Consider the following 13,441-nt stretch of genomic DNA (forward strand, 5'->3'; position numbering starts at 1 on the left):
AAGATAACAGATGATCGATGGAGATCTGAGGAGTTGGACAGCTTGAGATAAGCTTATGCAGGGGGGACAGTTCTGAAGATCAATACATACATTACATTACTTATCCTGTACTGATCCCGCGTTACATCCTGTATTATACTCCAGAGCTGTACTCACAATTCTGCTGGTGCAGTCACTGTGTACATACATTACTTATCCTGTACTGATCCTGAGTTACATCCTGTATTATACTCCAGAGCTGCACTCACTATTCTGCTGGTGCAGTCACTGTGTACATACATTACATTACTTATCCTGCACTGATCCTGAATTGCATCCTGTATTGTATTCCAGAGCTGCACTCACTATTCTGCTGCTGGAGTTACTGTTTACATACATTATTTATCCTGTGCTATTCCTAAGTTACATCCTTAATGATACTCCAGAGCTGTATTCACTATTCTGCTGGTGAAGTCAGTGTGTATAGATAATATATTATTTATCCTGTGCTGATCCTGAGTTACATCCTGTATCCAGAGCTGAAGTCACTATTCTGCTGAGGAAATCACTGTGTAAATACACATACTGTATTCATTTTAGCTCCTCTGCTCCTGCAGATGCAATCATCATCTACAATGTAAATGTAGCAACAAAAACAATGTTCTGAACGTAAACAAAGACAAACCGCAGCCGATTGGAAGATTTAATCACTCGCAGCTAATCCATGCGACCTTGTCACAAAACTATAAAAAAATCAATAATCTAATCAAATTATTATGAGCAAGCAGGAGAAAATTGCAGGGTGGCCATTAGGAGAGTCACGTTTAAAGTGATCTAAAACACTCCCTCCATTAAAAATGTGATAATTTCCTCTCAAGGTATTGAACTAAAAATAATAATTCTAAGAGGAAGAATCCATCATTACAGCACCCAGAGAGTAAACAAATACAGTAAGAAGGCCACAACCGGCCATAAGGCGAGCACCCAAAACTGAAATGAACATTTTAAAAATCAGAATAGTGAGTGCAGCTCTGGAGTATAATACAGGATGTAACTCAGGATCAGTACAGGATATGTAATGCAATGTATGTACACAGTGACTGCACCAGCAGAATAGTGAGGGCAGCTCTGGAGTATAATACAGGATGTAACTCAGGATCAGTACAGGATAAGTAATGTAATGTATGTACACAGCGACTCCACCAGCAGAATAGTGAGTGCAGCTCTGGAGTATAATACAGGATGTAACTCAGGATCAGTACAGGATAAGTAATGTAATGTATGTACACAGTGACTGCACCAGCAGAATAGTGAGTGCAGCTCTGGAGTATAATACAGGATGTAACTCAGGATCAGTACAGGATAAGTAATGTAATGTATGTACACAGTAAATCCACCAGCAGAATAGTGAGTGCAGCTCTGGAGTATAATACAGGATGTAACTCAGGATCAGTACAGGATAAGTAATGTAATGTATGTACACAGTGACTGCACCAGCAGAATAGTGAGTGCAGCTCTGGAGTATAATACAGGATGTAATTCGGGATCAGTACAGGATAAGTAATGTATGTACACAGTGACTGCACCAGCAGAATAGTGAGTGCAGCTCTGGAGTATAATACAGGATGTAACTCGGGATCAGTACAGGATAAGTAATGTAATGTATGTACACAGTGACTGCACCAGCAGAATAGTGAGTGCAGCTCTGGAGTATAATACAGGATGTAATTCGGGATCAGTACAGGATAAGTAATGTATGTACACAGTGACTGCACCAGCAGAATAGTGAGTGCAGCTCTGGAGTATAATACAGGATGTAACTCAGGATCTGTACCGGATAAGTAATGTATGTACACAGTGACTGCACCAGCAGAATAGTGAGTGCAGCTCTGGAGTATAATACAGGGTGTAACTCAGGATCAGTACAGGAGAAGTAATGTATGTACACAGTGACTGCACCAGCAGAATAGTGAGTGCAGCTCTGGAGTATAATACAGGATCCGTACAGGATCAGTACAGGATAAGTAATGTACTCAGTGACTGCACCAGCAGAATAGTGAGTGCAGCTCTGGAGTATAATACAGGATGTAACTCAGGATCAGTACAGGATAAGTAATGTATGCACACAGTGACTGCACCAGCAGAATAGTGAGTGCAGCTCTGGAGTATAATACAGGATGTAACTCAGGATCAGTACAGGATAAGTAATGTATGTACACAGTGACTGGACCAGCAGAATAGTGAGTGCAGCTCTGGAGTATAATACAGGATGTAACTCAGGATCAGTACAGGATAAGTAATGTATGTACACAGTGACTGCACCAGCAGAATAGTGAGTGCAGCTCTGGAGTATAATACAGGATGTAACTCAGGTTCAGTAATACAATGAAGGTAGATGGTGAGAGAACTTTTATGCAGTTTAATTATTTTTGTACAATATATTTGAACTATTTTTCACATTTGTTTTAAATTAGATAATCCAGACCCGTCTCCATATAGACAGATGTCTGCCGTGAGATCCATCAGATAGATTGTTTAGCTCTGTCGCTCATGGAGATTTCTAAGCTCATAACATGTTTAAGAAGCACTGACAACCTTTCAGGGGGTGCTCGGCTTCTGATCCCATCCTCTGTATTTCCAGACATTTGATAGTTCGGTGCCTGAGGCTCTGCTATAAAGACCTTGATAAAGTTATTACATCCCGCGCAGGACGCCTGCTCTACAGTATATACGATCTGTAATAATCCCAGCCAAACAATACTATGTCAAACAAGACTTCAAGGTTTCTTCAAGAAACATCATAAAGCAGAATATTCTGGCCCGTGACCTGTAACCAAGAGGGAACCATAGAGTTAGTCACCCCAAATGATAATAAAAACTGGAAATATAATTATAGATTCCAGAAAATGTAAAGGCCTCTAAGTTCATAATATATTGCTTCACCCATGGGTTCTTAGCCTGGTGTGAACAGGGGGATGGAGCTGCAGTATCCCTACCTCAGCACCTGTGTAAGACTCTTGCTGTGAGAGGGAAGGAGGAGCATCAGGGGCGAATGCAGTGGCCGTGTTTGGGCTGGCCCCAATCCAACGCTGCGTCCCCCAGACACCGTTTAGGTGTCACAACATATCGCTGCTCTCCGGAAGGGATGGTAAGGCCTGGTGCTCCCCAATGGGAAATAAGTCCAGAGAGTCAGGGTCTGCAGGAACCTGGGAGCTTCTTTACTGTAGGAATTCAGGTACAAAACAATACAGGCGAGGCATAGGGCTGGCTTCTCCAGTCTCCTCCCTGCCAGAAGAAAGGTTTGATACTGAAGAAAGACCTAAACTAGCTGTCCCTCTCTCTCTAAGAAGGCTGGTAGCCTGGCCAGAAGCTGGAGTTCCAAGGTCTGTAGCTCAGTAGTCCAGTGGCTCTTTGGTCACAGGTCTGTGGCTCAGCATCCCCATCTCAGCATCTTCTTCTGGTCACTCATGCAGACTGCCATCAGTCTCATCTCCAAGCACTGGTCCCTAACTGCAGAAGACTAGGGGCTCTGACTGCTCTCTTTATATACCATATATACCATATATACCATTTGTAGCTAGACTGGAACCTTCTAGTGGGAGGGGTGGAGTGGAGAAACACAGCACAAACAATTACAAAGTTACCACTTCTGTCTGTCATACACTTACATTAGAGCTTCGATGATACTCAATGGCAATGACACAAAAACCAGACAAAAACAAGTTTTCACACATAACAACAGAGCTAAACCAGACATTCAAAAGGTCAGACTCTCTGGTTTTGGTGGTAAACAACGTCTGGCTTTTTCCCTCCAAAACATGTTCTTCTTTAAACCCTATGGCAGATGTGGAAATTGATCATCTTCTCAAAGTCCCAAAAGTCTCTCAGTATTCATTAACCCTTTCCACAGAGTCTCGCAAATACAGCGCAAATGAACAAGATATATATCACAACATACTGTACTTGTAAAATGCAGTTACACAGTGTTAACAGTGCGTCAGTGTCTGTTAACCCTTTCAAGTGAAATAAAGAAAGAAGTTTACTTTGCATAGAGGAAACAGGGGCAAATGTCCATACTTCACAGCACTCCTGCTCCAGGGCACCTCAAGAAGACTTCTGATTGGCTCAGAGGACACAGATCCACTCTGACATCACACTAGATAGAGCCCACCCACTCAGTAGACCAAGAGAGAGAGAGAGAGAGAATCTGCAGCAGAGGGACGGATAAAAAGACAAGTCCGACTGCACTATATCTGATATAGAAACATAGAATTTGGCCCTTCTAGTCTGCCCAATATACTGAATACTATGGATAGCCCCTTGCCCTATCTTATATAAAGGATGGCCTTATGCCTATCCCATGCATTCTTAAACTCCTTCACTGTATTTGCAGCTACCACTTCTGCAGGAAGGCTATTCCATGCATCCACTACTCTCTCAGTAAAGTAATACTTCCTTATATTACTTTTAAACCTTTGCCCCTCTAATTTAAAACTATGTCCTCTTGTAGCAGTTTTTCTTCTTTTAAATCTTCTCTCCTCTTTTACCTTGTTGATTCCCTTTTATGTATTTAGCAGTTTCTATCATATCCCCTCTGTCTCGTCTTTCTTCCAAGCTACATGTTAAGGTCCTTAAATTTTTCCTGGTAAGTTTTATCCTGCAATCCATGTACTAGTTTAGTAGCTCTTCTCTGAACTCTCTCCAAAGTATCAATATCCTTCTGGAGATATGGTCTCCAGTACTGAGCACAATACTCCAAATGAGGTCTCACTAGTGCTCTGTAGAGCGGCATGAGCACCTCCCTCTGTCTACTGGTAATGCCTCTCCCTATACACCCAGCATTCTGCTAGCATTTCCTGCTGCTCTATGACATTGTCTTCCTACCTTTAAGTCTTCTGAAATAATGACCCCTAAATCCCTTTCCTCAGATACTGAGGTTAGGACTGTATCACTGATTTTATAACCTGCTCTTGGGTTTTTACGCCCCAGGTGCATTATCTTGCACTTATCAACACCAAATTTTAGTTGCCAGATTTTTTACCATTCCTCCAGTTTTCCTAAATCCTTTTCCATTTGGTGAACATCAACCCTGTTAAAAATCTTTGTGTCATCAGCAAAAAGACACTCCTTACCATCGAGGCCTTCTGCAATTTCACTGATAAAGATATTAAACAATATGGGTCCCAGAACAGATCCCTGAGGTACCCCACTGGTAACAAGACCTTGGTCTGAATATACTCCATTGACTACAACCCTCTGTTGCCTGTCCCTCAGCCACTGCCTAATCCATTCAACAATATGGGAGTCCAAGCACAAACACTGCACTTTATTGATAAGTCTTCTATGTGGGACAGTATCAAAAGCCTTACTAAAGTCTAGATATGCGATGTCTACTGCACCTCCGCCATCTATTATTTTAGTCATGCAATCAAAAAAAATCAATAAGATTAGTTTGACATGATCTCTCCATGCTGTTTTTCATCTTTCAATCCATGGGATTTTAGATGATTCCACAATCCTCTCCTATAGTATGGTTTCCATTAATTTCCCCACTATTGATGTCAGGCTTACTGGCCTAGAGTTGCCCGATTCCTCCCTACTACCTTTCTTGTGAATAGGCACAACATTTGCCAATTTCCAATCTTCTGGGACGACTCCTGTTGCCAGTGATTGGTTAAATAAATCTGTTTATGGTTTTGCTGTTCGCCGCTGAGCTCTTTTAATAGCTTTGGGTGTATCCCATCAGGCCCCTGTGACTTATCTAGTATTATCTACCTACACCTGCTGAAGAAAGGATTGTAGGGATGGTGCTGGCTCAGGAGCAGTGCCCTCACTATTGCTTGCAAATGCCAGCTGTATCATAAACTGCCGTTACTGCCACTGCTTAGTTAAAGGGGTTGTGTTATCTCAAACATGATGGAAAAAAAAAAAGTATTTGTAAAAATAAATAAATAAAAAATGTTGCCTTTATTGAATGGGACTGAGCTGTAATACCAAGCACAGCCACTATCTAACATATGGCGCTATGCTTGGCATACTGTGAGAAGTATGTAAGTGCATATCTGTTGCCACTACTGACCACCCAGCTTTCCTACAGACAGAAATAATTAAAGCGACGGATACATTTGGTGAACGAGTCTTTTGATTTTATGTGTTAGGCTGGGTTCAGACCTGAGCGTTCTGAAACGAGCGCTCTGTATGCGCGATTGTACGGGCGTTTACAATCGCGCATACAGAGACAGGCGTGCACACATTGTCGCTCGTTCCCGAATATCTATGTGCGGGAACGCGCGACAAATGCCCAAAAAAAAGCTCAAGCACTTGTTTGAGCGTCGGGCGTTTTACAGCGCGATCGTACGCGCTGTAAAACGCCCAGGTGAGAACCATTCCCATAGGGAATCATTGGTTCTTGCCTGTTGTGCGTTTTACAGCGCGTAGGAACGCGCTGTAAAACGCTCAGGTGTGAACCCAGCCTAAGGGTTTAGGTCTGACACAAGGGTGGTCGATGGTAATGGAGCAACGAGGTGGATTTTGCAGTGCTTTGGATTTACGGCAGAACGCGGCTCCCCCCACCCCCCACAGATCTCCTGTTTTACAGCATCATCCCGGTGACTTAGAGAGTACATTACAGAGATACAAAACGTACTCAGCGCGCCGCAATGTAACCATATATTACATCCACCTTCGTTGAGTCAGAAACTAATTTAGACAGTTTCCCTGGCAGTCTGTAAAATATACGGCAGAATTAAAAAGATGAATACAAAAAGCAAAAAAAAAAATCATCTTTTCATCGTCTGAAAGCGCTGACATGAGAGAAGATCAACGCAGGCGGGGGAGGGGGGGACATAATTGCCAGTTTAGGTGTTTTCTTCATTTACAAAGCAGAGTTTATGGTAAGTCTCTGCAGCTGAATGCAGCAATTAAAGAGAGTGACCCCCTTAGAGCAAGAAAGCCCCTCTAAGGAACGAGATCAGTGGAGTCCTCCTTCTCACCTACTTATAAATTCTATTGAATGTTCCTTAGTCATGTCTGTGTGACATCCCATATGACCGCCATGATATCTCCGACAACCAGGTTTTACGGACAGTGGGTTCTTGGCCAGGAGTCCGATGGCATTAATTGGGTCCTGGTGTCAGTGCTAATGATGCCGTGAGACCACAGTGGTGAAGCTGGGTTCACATAGCCATGCCACATCCTTGAGCGGCAGCCAATGGTTGAATGATATTGTACCTTGAGGTCTCGCCCATAGGGTTCTAAGCCTGGTGGCAATTGACAGTGATAGGGTTCTAAGCCTGAGGTCAGTTGCCAGGGGTAGGATTCTTCTTATCCTGGTTTAATAGCCTAGTATGAGAAGTGGGGCTGCCGTATCACGCCCTACATTTTTGTAGGGAGATTCATGCTGTGAGAGGGAAGGGTGAGTAGCATGGTCAGAGCCGAACTGGTTGGCTGGTCAGTCAGGAGGCCACTTGTCATGGCTGAAACTGCATTGATATATCATCCCTGCATTATCTGTGCAGTTTATGAGGTTAGAAGGATGAAGGACCTATAGTAACATCATGGTCACATGATCATGGGTCCTTCATCCATCAGTTTTGCAGGAGCCTGGAAACAAAATTTGACCTAAAGAGCAGCTAAGAACATAGCCTGGAAAGATCTTCTGACATGATGCCTCCCACCTCCAACATCACTTGTGCTCAAGGCAGTCTGCATTGGGTGTAGGACTGGTGAAAGTGTTGCTGAAATTATGGATGGGTGGTTTAGGGGGACAATGCTGCTGCCAGTGTTGGAGGAGTAGGAATGAGGGCAATGCTGCTGCTAATAGGGGAGGTTTTGAAAGGAATAATAGTGCTGATGTCAGTGGGGGAGGGATAAGAAGGAGGACAGCACTGCTGCAAGTAGTTCTGCAGTGTGGCATTTGGTTGGGTCTTCAGGGGAGGCATTTTATGACGCACTGTGTTATTCATTTGGCACTGCTGTGGAGGTATTTTGTTTTTCTATGTGGCATTTGGCATTGTGGGGGGGAATTAATTTGTTCTGTAGTGTGGTATATGAGACTACTAGGAAGGTATTTTGCGCTGTACTGTGGTATTTGGTATCAGCACCCCGCAATTTCATTTACGGCAATGCCGATCGGTGACAGAGAGAGCCCCTTCCCTCTGAAATCACTTAGATGCCACGGTTGTTATTGACTGCAGTATCTAAGGGGCTAAATGGCCTGAATCGGCACTTATGCCGATCCAAGCTCTTACAGCAGGTTCCTGGGCTGTCATTCGAGAGCCGAGCTCCTGCTCTTTTCTGCACATAAGACCTGTGCAGCTCTTAGACTAGGCCTAGAATAAGACCCCTTAAAGGGGTTTCTAAGATTTTTTTTCAACTGATGGCCTATCCTCTGGATAGGTGATCAGTATCTTATCGGTAAGGGTCCAACACCTGGGACCCCCCGCCAATCAGATTTTTGAGAAGACACTCGCACTCTCAGAGCACCGCAGCCTTCTTGCTGCTTTCATTTGAAGTCAATGGGGCTGAGCTGTGTTACCAAGCACAGTCACTGTACAATGTACTACGCCGTCTTTGGTGAGCACGGAGAAGTCTGCGGCGCTACAGTGAGTACCTCTGCCTTTTCAAACAGCTGATCGGCAGGGATCCCAGGTGTCGGACCCCCACTGATCAGATACTGACGATCTATCCTTGGAATAAGTCATCAGTTAGCAAAATCTCAGAAATTCCCTCTAATTAAAGGGCTGTTGGCTGCTCAGGTTTTTGTATCAGGGCTGCAGTTTAATCCCAGTCCACCCCTGAGCAGGGAATGATATCTGATTGGCTCAGAGCACACAGGATATCGGACAGAGCATGCCCACTCAGCATTCTCGGAGAGAGAGAATATGCAGCAGAGGGAAGGGAAACATGACGAATCCGGCTGCAATCGACCTGCCGTTTTGGGTTGGGGGTGGCGGTTTTCATTTAAAAGTATGACAAACTGCAGTCTACAGAAATGACCGGATTGTGAACGACTTAGTTGCTGGAAATATGTCCCCTCCACGCCGGCGAACGCAGCTACTGAAATTTGAAATATTAGAAAGAAATTTGTTTGGCGCTGAGAGATAATAGGCGAAAATCGCCGTCCAATTAAGATGCGATATCTGGAGGCCTGGAGGAGAATTAAAACTCCATCAATAAAAAGGGCTACTTGCTTACATGCTCAGTATGAACGCTGCCGCCATCGCCATCTGTCACTCAGGCGTAATAATGAGTAAATAAGAATTATGCTTGGCTCCTTTGTCTCCGGCCTCGCATACGCTTCACATTCATTATACTCTCTATAATGACAAATGGCCTTCCTTCTGTAATTTGCCACAATGACAAGACCTTTCTCATTGCTAATACTGTACGAGTCAAACGCTCAAAGACAACGGAGTGAAGAGTAAACAATCAGTGGGGGCGCAGATCCAGCGGAGCACAGGCCATGGTGTCCTCACAGTGTGCAAGGAAAGACTCCTCCGGGTAGCGGTAACATGTGTATTCAGCTCTGCTACATATACAATGCAACACCAAATAAGTAAATAAATAAATAGATTTCAGCTTCCCCGCATTCTATAGGCAAAAACTAAGTTCATTTTCCATATATGACAAAAAGAACAAAAAATTGGTGAAAAAACTAACATGTTGTGTATGCAGCTCCTAGGTAGTGTCATGTGTCTCCATGGTAACAAAGTTTAAATAAATCAGACGTAGTTTGACCCCCTACTTCTCAATATTATAACTTGGGATCAGTTAAGAGTAAGGAATTATGACTGAAGGTGGGGTCAGACTACACTGGGATCGTTTGTAGTCTGGAGCCATGGAAACCTATAGGATTGTGTGGGAGCCGCATAGTCAAGACTGGATTAAATTTTTTAAAATCTAAACTAATTGCAGTAAAGATGTAGGTTCAGGCTACACAGGGTTAGACACATATGCCTGTATAGGAGCTGCATACCTATGACGGGAGGGAATTTTTTGCGAAATTAAGACAATTCGCCAGGTTGCATTATTTTTCATTTTAGATGGCCTGGAATGATACCAACGAACTCTTTGAGAAGATGGACAGATCCTTTAAGTGAGGCTCTCTGCTTGGGAAGACAATGGGCACTGGCTATGATCCATGGATTTGGTACATTTGGCGATTTCCTCAGTGATAACAGCGACACCCGGAACCTTTGTGATAACTGCAACACCCGGAACCTTTGTGATTACTGCAACACCCGGAACCTTTGTGATTACTGCAACACCCGGAACCTTTGTGATAACCGCAACACCCGGAACCTTTGTGATAACCGCAACACCCAGAACCTTTGTGATATGCCTTGCTTGCAGTATTAAAAGGGGCTATCCAAACTTGTGGAACCCTTTAATGCTCCAACTCAAGAATAGTTTAAAGAATAACTAAACTTTTGTATACATTTTTGTTAACCTGTCCCTAATGCCCTAACAACACTTTTTGTGATATAGTTTATTCATGTATTTTGTATTTTTATTACACTTTTCCCTACCTAAAGCGTACACCGCTGACTTCTCTCTGAGTACGGGCTCTAGACACTTTATGAATGGGGGCCACAGCGCTGGGAGTATGGGCAGGAGAGAATATTGCTGCTCCTGCCCGTGCCCCCCGGAGGTTTACTACTATATGTACCCTGCAGCCATGTACTATGCCAGGATTAGCTAAGCGGAGCGGCTTTTGCTTCTGCCTGGTTCGCTAAGCTGAGAGCTGACACCCAGGACTCTTAGCTTAGCGGAGCAGGCAGAAGCAGGAGCCGCTCCGCCCAGCTATTCCTGGCATAGTACATGGGTGCAGGATACCCATGTGCTATGCCAGGAGTTAGTAAACCTCCAGGGGGCATGGGCAGGAGCAGCAATATGCTCTCCGGCCCGTACTCACTGCAATTCGGCCCCATTGATAAAATGCGTACTCCGTACACCGCTGAGCGGTCAGTGGTGTACAGAGAAGTAGATTGTAAGCGCACAGCGAAACGTGCGCTTTAGGCCTCATGCACACGACCATTGTGTGTTTTGCGGCCTGCAAATTGCAGATCCGCAAAACACGGATGGCCATTGATATAACTGCCTATTCTTGTCCGCAAAACAGACAAGAACAGGACAGGTTATATTTTTTTTGCGGACCACGGAACGGAGCAACGGATGCGGATAGCACACGGAGCGCTGTCCGCATCTTTTGCGGCCCCATTGAAGTGAATGGGTCCGCATCCAAGCTGCAATTACTGCGACTCGGATGCGGACCAAAGCAACGGTCGTGTGCATGAGGCCTTAGGTAGGGAAAAGTGTAATCAGAATACAAAATACATTAATAAACTTTATCACAAAAAGAGTTATTAGGACATTAGGGACAGGTTCACAAAAATGTATACAAAAGTGTAGTTACTGTTTAATTTATATTCCTGCCCTGGAACCAGTATAAATGTATATCCACACCGCTAATGACATCAGCATTTTACTTGTTTATTACACTTTTAATATCTACAAATGTGAACACGCCAAAGAGCATGCCTGTCATTTCTCATTCCACTTCCCTGTGGATTTAATTAAAATCCGGCATTTTTGTCAGGCTGAATTATTACGGGCGCGTTATTCTAAGCTTTACAGCAGGAATATGAATATAGTGTCATCTGTTTCCAGCTCAGGTCCGTGGCCGGGCTTCTATTGCCAGACATGGCTCTCAATGTTCTCTTTTAAGAGGTAAACTGTGCCTCATGCCTCACAGGATGAGCCACAAGGATGAACTATACATTTCTACTGATACAGATGGAATAGTTGCAATATTTGACTTATTTTTTCATCAAAGTTTAGTTCTCGATGGGTGGGGTGTGCCATGTATTAGATGACAGTCGGCATGTAAAATCTTATCAGCAATGTTCCCTGGGAAAATATGTGAATTAGCTCTCCTCCAGAAGAAAGAAAAGCGTCTCTAGTGCCTCTTTCTAAAATTCAATGTCTGACCTATCAAAGAGCCTTGAAACATGACTTGGGATATCAGCCAAAACAGAGTCTTCTCAAAAAGGAAGACACACCCAACTGTGGACAGCTTTCTTGAGGTTCTTTTCCGTCATCTATAGCTGGTGAAGAAAAGAGAAAAGCTTAGGATATATCTATGGGACTTCATCTGTCTATAATCACCCAAATGACTGCTGTGGACTGGTGGAGAAAAAGGAAAAGTTAAGGTTATATCCATGGGACTTCATTGGTCTATAGGCACAATGACTGCTATGGGCTGGTGGAGAAATGAGAAGAACTTAGGATATATCTTTGGGGCTTCATCTGTCTATAACCAACCCAATGACTGCTGTGGGCAGGTGAAGAAAAGGGAACAGTTAAGGTTATATCCATGGGGCTTTATCAGTCCAAAGACACCCCAATGACTGCTATGGGCAGGTGGAGAAAAGAGAAGAGCTTAGGATATATCTATGGGGCTTCATGTCTATAAGCACCTAAATTACTGCTATGGGCTGGTGGAGAAAAGAGAACAAGATCCATAAGGCTTCATCAGTCTATAGGCACCCAAAAAGAGGACACAGCTCAGTTTATACGCATGAGGCATTGTCTGTCCATAGGTACCTCAATGACTTTCTCAGGCTGGTGGAGAAATGGACACAGCAGAGGTTGTACCCATGCGACTTCATCTGTCCATAGGCACCCCAATTACTTTTACGGGCTGGTGGAGAAATGGGCACACCGTTCACATTACAGCCATAGGATTTAATCTGTCAATAGACACTTCAACTTTAGCAAACAATTCAGCATGCATCCACTAAAGAGAGGCAGGCGGAGAGTCAACAAATATTTTGCCCAAATGTCCTGCTTGGCACTAGTGATGGACGAACATCGGCTGGGACATTTCGCGAACGTACGTTCACGATCACATGTTCTCAAACTGCACGCTCACGGCGGGCCCCATTCACTTTAATGGCAGGCGAACCTGAAAAACCTTCAGGTCATATTTGCAGCCACTAAATACTTACTAGAAGTACACAAATAGTGCCACAACATGTATAGCGACATACCAGAGGGGGGTCAATGGCAAAAATTCCCACAAAACATATGTATTTTAATCAGGGGCCATTTTTATGTGTTTTATAGGGAAACTCTCAAAAATGTGCCCTGCTGGAGCCTAGGAAAGTTTTATTTTAGGCCACGGGAGTATTGGCCCCAAAAGTTATGCATTCATCTGACAGAAAAGAACAAGTAAATTTGTGGCTGGAGGTACATTAGGCGGTGTGAGACAGTAACAGATCTCACACAGGTTAGAGGCAAGGAAGGGGTGAATAGTGCGGTCCACACCCTTATTCCACCACAGGTGAGACTAGCTAGAGGTACTCAGGCTGGCATAAAGCACCTCCGAGGGTGTCAGTAAGGAGGGAGTGTGTTACCCATGAACAGATGCCTGGTGAGGCTCTGTAAGTGTGGTCTCATC

Source organism: Bufo gargarizans, chromosome 4 (assembly GCF_014858855.1).
Source record: "Bufo gargarizans isolate SCDJY-AF-19 chromosome 4, ASM1485885v1, whole genome shotgun sequence".
Taxonomy (NCBI): Eukaryota; Metazoa; Chordata; class Amphibia; order Anura; family Bufonidae; genus Bufo; species Bufo gargarizans.